The following is a 13,898-nucleotide window of genomic DNA, read 5'->3' on the forward strand; positions in this document are numbered from 1 at the left end:
ACCCTAACCCTAGGTAAGGGTTTGGGTAGTTAGGGTTAGGGTTCAGATTTTCTTCAATGCAATCTAACACTAATTTAAGCAGAAAATATAACTCACGGCATCAAAATATTAGTCTGAAAAGACTTAGCAGCCTTGCCACAACAAATAAAATGTATCAACTGAGGCACAATTTCAGTTTCTGACAAGTATTCTGCTATTGAATTTTGTGGAATTTTTGTGGGATTGTACTCTCCATAAGCATGGTATCAGCATTAAATAGGTTAAGACTCATGAATACACAATAGATATTAGCTACACCTGTTAAAATGCCAGTGCATTCAATGCCAAATGCAACAGATTAAGACATTTAACCACTTTCTTTCACTCTTTTGCTTTTTCGGGATATAGACTACATCCCCACAAGGCCAATGCAGTACTGTATTTAGAGCCAAAAATGCAAGAAAAAAAATGTGAATAGAACATTAAAATTTTACATTTCCTAACTTTCTCTTCTGTCCTACAACACAACCATACCATCAAACATCCTCTATGTTTTTTAATAATACTAACCCTAACCCTAGGTAAGGGTTTGGGTAGTTAGGGTTAGGGCTCAGATTTTCTTCAATGCAATCTAACACTAATTTAAGCAGAAAATATAACTCACGGCATCAAAATATTAGTCTGAAAAGACTTAGCAGCCTTGCCACAACAAATAAAATGTATCAACTGAGGCACAATTTCAGTTTCTGACAAGTATTCTCCTATTGAAATTTTGTGTGGAATCGTGCTCTCCATAAGCATGGTATCAACATCAAATAGGTTAAGAATAAGGAATACACAATAGATATTAGCTACACCTCTTAAAATGCCAGTGCATCCAATGCCAAATGCAACAGATTAAGACATTTAACCACTTTCTTTCACTCTTTTGCTTTTTCGGGATATAGACTACATCCCCACAAGGCCAATGCAGTACTGTATATAGAGCCAAAAATGCAAGAAAAAAAATGTGAAGAGAACATTAAAATATTACATTTCCTAACTTTCTCTTCTGTCCTAAAACACAGCCATGCCATCAAACATCCTCTATGTTTTCTAATAATACTAACCCTAACCCTAGCTAAAGTTTTGGGTAGTAAGGGTTAGGGCTCAGATTTTCTTCAATCCAGCCGAACACTCATTTACGCAGAAAATATAACTCATGGCATCAAAATATTAGTCTGAAAAGACTTAGCAGCCTTGCCACAACAAATAAAATGTATCAACTGAGGCACAATTTCAGTTTCTGACAAGTATTCTCCTATTGAAATTTTGTGTGGAATCGTGCTCTCCATAAGCATGGTATCAACATCAAATAGGTTAAGAATAAGGAATACACAATAGATATTAGCTACACCTCTTAAAATATCAGTGCATCCAATGCCAAATGCAACAGATTAAGACATTTAACCACTTTCTTTCAATCTTTTCCTTTCTTGGGTTTTAGACAACATCCCCACTTAGGCCAATGCAGTAATGTGTAGAGAGCCATATATGCAAGAAAAAAAATGTGAAGAGAACATTAAAATATCACATTTCCTATCTTTCTCTTCTGTCCTACAACACAACCATACCATCAAACATCCTCTATCTTTTCTAATAATACTAACCCTAACCCTAGGTAAGGGTTTGGGTAGTTAGGGTTAGGGTTCAGATTTTCTTCAATGCAATCTAACACTAATTTAAGCAAAAAATATAACTCACGGCATCAAAATATTAGTCTAAAAAGACTTAGCAGCCTTGCCACAACAAATAAAATGTATCAACTGAGGCACAATTTCAGTTTCTGACAAGTATTCTGCTATTGAATTTTGTGGAATTTTTGTGGGATTGTACTCTCCATAAGCATGGTATCAGCATTAAATAGGTTAAGACTCATGAATACACAATAGATATTAGCTACACCTGTTAAAATGCCAGTGCATTCAATGCCAAATGCAACAGATTAAGACATTTAACCACTTTCTTTCACTCTTTTGCTTTTTGGGGATATAGACTGCATCCCCAGTTAGGCCAATGCAGTACTGTATATAGAGCCATAAATGCAAGAAAAAAAATGTGAAGAGAACATTAAAATATCACATTTCCTATCTTTCTCTTCTGTCCTACAACACAGCCATACCATCAAACATCCTCTATCTTTTCTAATAATACTAACCCTAACCCTAGGTAAGGGTTTGGGTAGTTAGGGTTAGGGTTCATATTTTGTTCACTGCAATCTAACACTAATTTAAGCAGAAAATATAACTCACGGCATCAAAATATTAGTCTGAAAAGACTTAGCAGCCTTGCCACAACAAATAAAATGTATCAACTGAGGCACAATTTCAGTTTCTGACAAGTATTCTGCTATTGAATTTTGTGGAATTTTTGTGGGATTGTACTCTCCATAAGCATGGTATCAGCATTAAATAGGTTAAGACTCATGAATACACAATAGATATTAGCTACACCTGTTAAAATGCCAGTGCATTCAATGCCAAATGCAAGAGATTAAGACATTTAACCACTTTCTTTCACTCTTTTGCTTTTTCGGGATATAGACTACATCCCTACAAGGCCAATGCAGTACTGTATATAGAGCCAAAAATGCAAGAAAAAAAATGTGAAGAGAACATTAAAATATTACATTTCCTAACTTTCTCTTCTCTCCTAAAACACAGCCATGCCATCAAACATCCTCTATGTTTTCTAATAATACTAACCCTAACCCTAGCTAAAGTTTTGGGTAGTAAGGGTTAGGGCTCAGATTTTCTTCAATCCAGCCGAACACTCATTTACGCAGAAAATATAACTCATGGCATCAAAATATTAGTCTGAAAAGACTTAGCAGCCTTGCCACAACAAATAAAATGTATCAACTGAGGCACAATTTCAGTTTCTGACAAGTATTCTCCTATTGAAATTTTGTGTGGAATCGTGCTCTCCATAAGCATGGTATCAACATCAAATAGGTTAAGAATAAGGAATACACAATAGATATTAGCTACACCTCTTAAAATATCAGTGCATCCAATGCCAAATGCAACAGATTAAGACATTTAACCACTTTCTTTCAATCTTTTCCTTTCTTGGGTTTTAGACAACATCCCCACTTAGGCCAATGCAGTAATGTGTAGAGAGCCATATATGCAAGAAAAAAAATGTGAAGAGAACATTAAAATATCACATTTCCTATCTTTCTCTTCTGTTCTACAACACAGCCATACCATCAAACATCCTCTATCTTTTCTAATAATACTAACCCCAACCCTAGGTAAGGGTTTGGGTAGTTAGGGTTAGGGTTCAGATTTTCTTCAATGCAATCTAACACTAATTTAAGCTAAAAATATAACTCACGGTATCAAAATATTAGTCTGAAAAGACTTAGCAGGCTTGCCACAACAAATAAAATATATCAACTGAGGCACAATTTCAGTTTCTGACAAGTATTCTGCTATTGAATTTTGTGGAATTTTTGTGGGATTGTACTCTCCATAAGCATGGTATCAGCATTTAAATAGGTTAAGACTCATGAATACACAATAGATATTAGCTACACCTGTTAAAATGCCAGTGCATTCAATGCCAAATGCAACAGATTAAGACATTTAACCACTTTCTTTCACTCTTTTGCTTTTTCGGGATATAGACTACATCCCCACAAGGCCAATGCAGTACTGTATTTAGAGCCAAAAATGCAAGAAAAAAAAATGTGAAGAGAACATTAAAATATTACATTTCCTAACTTTCTCTTCTGTCCTACAACACAGCCATGCCATCAAACATCCTCTATGTTTTCTAATAATACTAACCCTAACCCTAGCTAAAGTTTTGGGTAGTAAGGGTTAGGGCTCAGATTTTCTTCAATCCAGCCGAACACTCATTTACGCAGAAAATATAACTCATGGCATCAAAATATTAGTCTGAAAAGACTTAGCAGCCTTGCCACAACAAATAAAATGTATCAACTGAGGCACAATTTCAGTTTCTGACAAGTATTCTCCTATTGAAATTTTGTGTGGAATCGTGCTCTCCATAAGCATGGTATCAACATCAAATAGGTTAAGAATAAGGAATACACAATAGATATTAGCTACACCTCTTAAAATATCAGTGCACCCAATGCCAAATGCAACAGATTAAGACATTTAACCACTTTCTTTCAATCTTTTCCTTTCTTGGGTTTTAGACAACATCCCCACTTAGGCCAATGCAGTAATGTATATAGAGCCATATATGCAAGAAAAAAAATGTGAAGAGAACATTAAAATATCACATTTCCTATCTTTCTCTTCTGTCCTACAACTCAGCCATACCATCAAACATCCTCTATGTTTTGTAATAATACTAACGCTAACCCTAGGTAAGGGTTTGGGTAGTTAGGGTTAGGGTTCAGATTTTCTTCAATGCAATCTAACACTAATTTAAGCAGAAAATATAACTCACGGCATCAAAATATTAGTCTGAAAAGACTTAGCAGCCTTGCCACAACAAATAAAATGTATCAACTGAGGCACAATTTCAGTTTCTGACAAGTATTCTGCTATTGAATTTTGTGGAATTTTTGTGGGATTGTACTCTCCATAAGCATGGTATCAGCATTAAATAGGTTAAGACTCATGAATACACAATAGATATTAGCTACACCTGTTAAATGTCAGTGCATTCAATGCCAAATGCAACAGATTAAGACATTTAACCACTTTCTTTCACTCTTTTACCTTTTGGGGATATAGACTACATCCCCACAAGGCCAATGCAGTACTGTATATAGAGCCATAAAGGCAAGAAAAAAAATGTGAAGAGAACATTAAAATATTACATTACCTAACTTTCTCTTCTGTCCTAAAACACAGCCATGCCATCAAACATCCTATATGTTTTCTAATAATACAAACCCTAACCCAAGCTAAGATTTTGGGTAGTATGGTTAGGGCTCAGATTTTCTTCAATCCAGCCGATCACTCATTTAAGCAGAAAATATAACTCAGGGCATCTAAATATTAGTCTGAAAAGACTTAGCAGCCTTGCCACAACAAATAAGATGTATCAACTGTGGTGCCATTTCATTTTTTGACAAGTATTCTCCTATTGAAATTTTGTGTGGAATCGTGCTCTCCATAAGCATGGTATCAACATCAAATAGGTTAAGAATAAGGAATACACAATAGATATTAGCTACACCTGTTAAAATGCCAGTGCATCCAATGCCAAATGCAACAGATTAAGACATTTAACCACTTTCTTTCAATCGTTTGCTTTTTGGGGATTTAGACAACATCCCCACTTAGCCCGACGCAGTATGTAGGGCCATATATGCAAGTAAAGAAATGTGAAGAGAACATTAAAATATCACATTTCCTAACGTTCTCTTCTGTCCTAAAACACAGCCATGCCCTCAATCATCCTCTACGTTTTCTAATAATACTAACCCTAACCCTAGCTAAGGATTTGGGCAGTTAGGGTTAGGGCTCAGATTTTTTTCAATCCAGCTGAACACTCATTTACGCAGAAAATATAACTCATGGCATCAAAATATTAGTCTGAAAAGACTTAGCAGCCTTGCCACAACAAATAAACTGTATCAAATGTGGTACAATTTCAGTTTTTGACAAGTTTTCTGCTATTGAAATTTTGTGGAATTTTTGTGGAATTGTACTCTCCATAAGCATGGTATCAGCATCAAATAGGTTAAGAATGAGGCATACACAATAGATATTAGCTACACCTGTTAAAATGCCAGTGCATCCAATGCCAAATGCAACAGATTAAGACATTTAACCACGTTCTTTCAATCTGTTGCTTTTTGGGGATTTAGACAACATCCCCAGTAGGCCACTGCAGTATATAGACCATATATGCAAGAAACAAAATGTGAAGAGAACATTAAAATACCACATTTCCTAAATTTCTCTTCTGTCCTAAAACACAGCCATGCCATCAAACATCCTCTATGTTTTCTAATAATACTAACCCTAACCCTAGCTAAAGTTTTGGGTGGTAAGGGTTAGGGCTCAGATTTTCTTCAATCCAGCCAAACACTCATTTACGCAGAAAATATAACTCATGGCATCAAAATATTAGTCTGAAAAGACTTAGCAGCCTTGCCACAACAAATAAAATGTATCAACTGAGGCACAATTTCATTTTTTGACAAGTATTCTCCTATTGAAATTTTGTGTGGAATCGTGCTCTCCATAAGCATGGTATCAACATCAAATAGGTTAAGAATAAGGAATACACAATAGATATTAGCTACACCTGTTAAAATGCCAGTGCATCCAATGCCAAATGCAACAGATTAAGACATTTAACCACTTTCTTTCAATCGTTTGCTTTTTGGGGATTTAGACAACATCCCCACTTAGCCCGACGCAGTATGTAGGGCCATATATGCAAGTAAAGAAATGTGAAGAGAACATTAAAATATCACATTTCCTAACGTTCTCTTCTGTCCTAAAACACAGCCATGCCCTCAATCATCCTCTACGTTTTCTAATAATACTAACCCTAACCCTAGCTAAGGATTTGGGCAGTTAGGGTTAGGGCTCAGATTTTTTTCAATCCAGCCGAACACTCATTTACGCAGAAAATATAACTCATGGCATCAAAATATTAGTCTGAAAAGACTTAGCAGCCTTGCCACAACAAATAAACTGTATCAAATGTGGTACAATTTCAGTTTTTGACAAGTTTTCTGCTATTTAAATTTTTTTGGATTTTTTTTGGAATTGTATTCTCCATAAGCATGGTATCAGCATCAAATAGGTTAAGAATCAGGAATACAGAATATATTTTAGCTACACCTGTTAAAATGCCAGTAAATCCAATGCCAAATGCAACAGATTAAAATATTTAACCACTTTCTTTCAATCTGTTGCTTTTTGGGGATTTAGACAACATCCCCACTAGGCCACTGCAGTATATAGACCATATATGCAAGAAACAAAATGTGAAGAGAACATTAAAATACCACATTTCCTAAATTTCTCTTCTGTCCTACAACACAGCCATACCATCAAACATCCTCTATGTTTTCTAATAATACTAACCCTAACCCTAGCTAAAGTTTTGGGTAGTAAGGGTTAGGGTTCAGATTTTCTTCAAAGCAACCGAACACTAATTTAAGCAGAAAATATAACTCAGGGCATCAAAATATTAGTCTGAGAAGACTTAGCAGCCGTACCACAACAAATATAATGTATCAACTATGGAACAAGTTCAGTTTTTGACAAGTATTCTGCTATTGAAATTTTGTGGAATTTTTGTGGAGTTTTACTCTCCATAAACATGGCATTAGCATCAAATAGGTTAAGAATCAGGAATACACAATATATATTAGCTACACCTGTTAAAATGCCAGTGCATCCAATGCCAAATGCAACAGATTAAGACATTTAACCACTTTCTTTCAATCTTTTGCTGTTTGGGGATGTAGACAACATCCCCACTAGGCCACTGCAGTATATAGAGCCATATATGCTAGAAAAAAAATGTGAAGAGAACATTCAAATATCATATTTCCTAACTTTCTCTTCTGTCCTACAACACAGCCATGCCCCCAAACATCCTCTATGTTTTCTAATAATACTAACCCTAACCCTAGCTAAAGGTTTGGGTAGTTAGGTTTAGGGCTCAGATTTTCTTCAAAGCAACCTAACACTCATTTAAGCTGAAAATATAACTCAGGGCATCAAAATATTATTCTGAAAAGACTTAGCAGCCTTGTCACAACAAATAAAATGTATCACCTGAGGCACAATTTCGTTTTTTGACAAATATTCTGCTATTGAAACTTTGTGGAATTTTTGTGGAGTTTTACTCTCCATAAACATGGCATTAGCATCAAATAGGTTAAGAATCAGGAATACACAATATATATTAGCTACACCTGTTAAAATGCCAGTGCATCCAATGCCAAATGCAACAGATTAAGACATTTAACCACTTTCTTTCAATCTTTTGCTATTTGAGGATTTAGACAACATCCGCACTTATGCCAATGCAGTATATAGAGCCATATATGCCCAAAAAAAATGTGAAGAGAACATTCAAATATCATATTTCTTAACCTTCTCTTCTGTCCTACAACAAAGCCATGCCATCAAACATCCTCTATGTTTTCTAATAATACTAACCCCAACCCTAGCTAAGGGTTTGGGTAGTTAGGTTTAGGGCTCAGATTTTCTTCAAAGCAACCGATCACTCATTTAAGCAGAAAATATAACTCAGGGCATCAAAATATTAGTCTGAAAAGACTAAGCAGCCTTGCCACAACAAATAAAATGTATCAACTATGGCACAATTTCAGTTTTTGACAAGTATTCTGCTATTGAAATTTTGTGGAATTTTTGTGGTATTGTACTCTCCATAAGCATGGTATCAGCATCAAATAGGTTAAGAATGAGGCATACACAATAGATATTAGCTACACCTGTTAAAATGCCAGTGCATCCAATGCCAAATGCAACAGATTAAGACATTTAACCACGTTCTTTCAATCTGTTGCTTTTTGGGGATTTAGACAACATCCCCAGTAGGCCACTGCAGTATATAGACCATATATGCAAGAAACAAAATGTGAAGAGAACATTAAAATACCACATTTCCTAAATTTCTCTTCTGTCCTACAACACAGCCTTGCCATCAAACATCCTCTATGTTTTCTAATAATACTAACCCCAACCCTAGCTAAGGGTTTGGGTAGTTAGGGTTAGGGCTCAGATTTTCTTCAAAGCAACCGATCACTCATTTAAGCAGAAAATATAACTCAGGGCATCAAAATATTAGTCTGAAAAGACTTAGCAGCCTTGCCACAACAAATAAAATGTATCAACTGTGGTACAATTTCATTTTTTGACAAGTATTCTCCTATTGAAATTTTGTGTGGAATCGTGCTCTCCATAAGCATGGTATCAACATCAAATAGGTTAAGAATAAGGAATACACAATAGATATTAGCTACACCTGTTAAAATGCCAGTGCATCCAATGCCAAATGCAACAGATTAAGACATTTAACCACCTTCTTTCAATCGTTTGCTTTTTGGGGATTTAGACAACATCCCCACTTAGCCCGACGCAGTATGTAGGGCCATATATGCAAGTAAAGAAATGTGAAGAGAACATTAAAATATCACATTTCCTAACGTTCTCTTCTGTCCTAAAACACAGCCATGCCCTCAATCATCCTCTACGTTTTCTAATAATACTAACCCTAACCCTAGCTAAGGATTTGGGCAGTTAGGGTTAGGGCTCAGATTTTTTTCAATCCAGCCGAACACTCATTTACGCAGAAAATATAACTCATGGCATCAAAATATTAGTCTGAAAAGACTTAGCAGCCTTGCCACAACAAATAAACTGTATCAAATGTGGTACAATTTCAGTTTTTGACAAGTTTTCTGCTATTTAAATTTTTTTGGATTTTTTTTGGAATTGTATTCTCCATAAGCATGGTATCAGCATCAAATAGGTTAAGAATCAGGAATACAGAATATATTTTAGCTACACCTGTTAAAATACCAGTAAATCCAATGCCAAATGCAACAGATTAAAATATTTAACCACTTTCTTTCAATCTGTTGCTTTTTGGGGATTTAGACAACATCCCCAGTAGGCCACTGCAGTATATAGACCATATATGCAAGAAACAAAATGTGAAGAGAACATTAAAATACCACATTTCCTAAATTTCTCTTCTGTCCTACAACACAGCCATACCATCAAACATCCTCTATGTTTTTTAATAATACTAACCCTAACCCTAGCTAAAGTTTTGGGTAGTAAGGGTTAGGGTTCAGATTTTCTTCAAAGCAACCGAACACTAATTTAAGCAGAAAATATAACTCAGGGCATCAAAATATTAGTCTGAGAAGACTTAGCAGCCGTACCACAACAAATATAATGTATCAACTATGGAACAAGTTCAGTTTTTGACAAGTATTCTGCTATTGAAATTTTGTGGAATTTTTGTGGAGTTTTACTCTCCATAAACATGGCATTAGCATCAAATAGGTTAAGAATCAGGAATACACAATATATATTAGCTACACCTGTTAAAATGCCAGTGCATCCAATGCCAAATGCAACAGATTAAGACATTTAACCACTTTCTTTCAATCTTTTGCTGTTTGGGGATGTAGACAACATCCCCACTAGGCCACTGCAGTATATAGAGCCATATATGCTAGAAAAAAAATGTGAAGAGAACATTCAAATATCATATTTCCTAACTTTCTCTTCTGTCCTACAACACAGCCATGCCCCCAAACATCCTCTATGTTTTCTAATAATACTAACCCTAACCCTAGCTAAAGGTTTGGGTAGTTAGGTTTAGGGCTCAGATTTTCTTCAAAGCAACCTAACACTCATTTAAGCTGAAAATATAACTCAGGGCATCAAAATATTATTCTGAAAAGACTTAGCAGCCTTGTCACAACAAATAAAATGTATCACCTGAGGCACAATTTCGTTTTTTGACAAATATTCTGCTATTGAAACTTTGTGGAATTTTTGTGGAGTTTTACTCTCCATAAACATGGCATTAGCATCAAATAGGTTAAGAATCAGGAATACACAATATATATTAGCTACACCTGTTAAAATGCCAGTGCATCCAATGCCAAATGCAACAGATTAAGACATTTAACCACTTTCTTTCAATCTTTTGCTATTTGAGGATTTAGACAACATCCGCACTTATGCCAATGCAGTATATAGAGCCATATATGCCCAAAAAAAATGTGAAGAGAACATTCAAATATCATATTTCTTAACCTTCTCTTCTGTCCTACAACAAAGCCATGCCATCAAACATCCTCTATGTTTTCTAATAATACTAACCCCAACCCTAGCTAAGGGTTTGGGTAGTTAGGTTTAGGGCTCAGATTTTCTTCAAAGCAACCGATCACTCATTTAAGCAGAAAATATAACTCAGGGCATCAAAATATTAGTCTGAAAAGACTAAGCAGCCTTGCCACAACAAATAAAATGTATCAACTATGGCACAATTTCAGTTTTTGACAAGTATTCTGCTATTGAAATTTTGTGGAATTTTTGTGGTATTGTACTCTCCATAAGCATGGTATCAGCATCAAATAGGTTAAGAATGAGGCATACACAATAGATATTAGCTACACCTGTTAAAATGCCAGTGCATCCAATGCCAAATGCAACAGATTAAGACATTTAACCACGTTCTTTCAATCTGTTGCTTTTTGGGGATTTAGACAACATCCCCAGTAGGCCACTGCAGTATATAGACCATATATGCAAGAAACAAAATGTGAAGAGAACATTAAAATACCACATTTCCTAAATTTCTCTTCTGTCCTACAACACAGCCTTGCCATCAAACATCCTCTATGTTTTCTAATAATACTAACCCCAACCCTAGCTAAGGGTTTGGGTAGTTAGGGTTAGGGCTCAGATTTTCTTCAAAGCAACCGATCACTCATTTAAGCAGAAAATATAACTCAGGGCATCAAAATATTAGTCTGAAAAGACTTAGCAGCCTTGCCACAACAAATAAAATGTATCAACTGTGGTACAATTTCATTTTTTGACAAGTATTCTCCTATTGAAATTTTGTGTGGAATCGTGCTCTCCATAAGCATGGTATCAACATCAAATAGGTTAAGAATAAGGAATACACAATAGATATTAGCTACACCTGTTAAAATGCCAGTGCATCCAATGCCAAATGCAACAGATTAAGACATTTAACCACCTTCTTTCAATCGTTTGCTTTTTGGGGATTTAGACAACATCCCCACTTAGCCCGACGCAGTATGTAGGGCCATATATGCAAGTAAAGAAATGTGAAGAGAACATTAAAATATCACATTTCCTAACGTTCTCTTCTGTCCTAAAACACAGCCATGCCCTCAATCATCCTCTACGTTTTCTAATAATACTAACCCTAACCCTAGCTAAGGATTTGGGCAGTTAGGGTTAGGGCTCAGATTTTTTTCAATCCAGCCGAACACTCATTTACGCAGAAAATATAACTCATGGCATCAAAATATTAGTCTGAAAAGACTTAGCAGCCTTGCCACAACAAATAAACTGTATCAAATGTGGTACAATTTCAGTTTTTGACAAGTTTTCTGCTATTTAAATTTTTTTGGATTTTTTTTGGAATTGTATTCTCCATAAGCATGGTATCAGCATCAAATAGGTTAAGAATCAGGAATACAGAATATATTTTAGCTACACCTGTTAAAATACCAGTAAATCCAATGCCAAATGCAACAGATTAAAATATTTAACCACTTTCTTTCAATCTGTTGCTTTTTGGGGATTTAGACAACATCCCCACTAGGCCACTGCAGTATATAGACCATATATGCAAGAAACAAAATGTGAAGAGAACATTAAAATACCACATTTCCTAAATTTCTCTTCTGTCCTACAACACAGCCATACCATCAAACATCCTCTATGTTTTTTAATAATACTAACCCTAACCCTAGCTAAAGTTTTGGGTAGTAAGGGTTAGGGTTCAGATTTTCTTCAAAGCAACCGAACACTAATTTAAGCAGAAAATATAACTCAGGGCATCAAAATATTAGTCTGAGAAGACTTAGCAGCCGTACCACAACAAATATAATGTATCAACTATGGAACAAGTTCAGTTTTTGACAAGTATTCTGCTATTGAAATTTTGTGGAATTTTTGTGGAGTTTTACTCTCCATAAACATGGCATTAGCATCAAATAGGTTAAGAATCAGGAATACACAATATATATTAGCTACACCTGTTAAAATGCCAGTGCATCCAATGCCAAATGCAACAGATTAAGACATTTAACCACTTTCTTTCAATCTTTTGCTGTTTGGGGATTTAGACAACATCCCCACTAGGCCACTGCAGTATATAGAGCCATATATGCCAGAAAAAAAATGTGAAGAGAACATTCAAATATCATATTTCCTAACTTTCTCTTCTGTCCTACAACACAGCCATGCCCTCAAACATCCTCTATGTTTTCTAATAATACTAACCCTAACCCTAGCTAAAGGTTTGGGTAGTTAGGTTTAGGGCTCAGATTTTCTTCAAAGCAACCTAACACTCATTTAAGCTGAAAATATAACTCAGGGCATCAAAATATTATTCTGAAAAGACTTAGCAGCCTTGTCACAACAAATAAAATGTATCACCTGAGGCACAATTTCGTTTTTTGACAAATATTCTGCTATTGAAACTTTGTGGAATTTTTGTGGAGTTTTACTCTCCATAAACATGGCATTAGCATCAAATAAGTTAAGAATCAGGAATACACAATATATATTAGCTACACCTGTTAAAATGCCAGTGCATCCAATGCCAAATGCAACAGATTAAGACATTTAACCACTTTCTTTCAATCTTTTGCTATTTGAGGATTTAGACAACATCCGCACTTATGCCAATGCAGTATATAGAGCCATATATGCCCAAAAAAAATGTGAAGAGAACATTCAAATATCATATTTCTTAACCTTCTCTTCTGTCCTACAACAAAGCCATGCCATCAAACATCCTCTATGTTTTCTAATAATACTAACCCCAACCCTAGCTAAGGGTTTGGGTAGTTAGGTTTAGGGCTCAGATTTTCTTCAAAGCAACCGATCACTCATTTAAGCAGAAAATATAACTCAGGGCATCAAAATATTAGTCTGAAAAGACTTAGCAGCCTTGTCACAACAAATAAAATGTATCACCTGAGGCACAATTTCGTTTTTTGACAAATATTCTGCTATTGAAACTTTGTGGAATTTTTGTGGAGTTTTACTCTCCATAAACATGGCATTAGCATCAAATAAGTTAAGAATCAGGAATACACAATATATATTAGCTACACCTGTTAAAATGCCAGTGCATCCAATGCCAAATGCAAAAGATTAAGACATTTA

The sequence above is a fragment of the Lepisosteus platostomus genome, chromosome 7 (genome assembly GCF_059453375.1).
Source record: "Lepisosteus platostomus isolate fLepPlt1 chromosome 7, fLepPlt1.hap1, whole genome shotgun sequence".
In the NCBI taxonomy this organism is placed as follows: domain Eukaryota; kingdom Metazoa; phylum Chordata; class Actinopteri; order Semionotiformes; family Lepisosteidae; genus Lepisosteus; species Lepisosteus platostomus.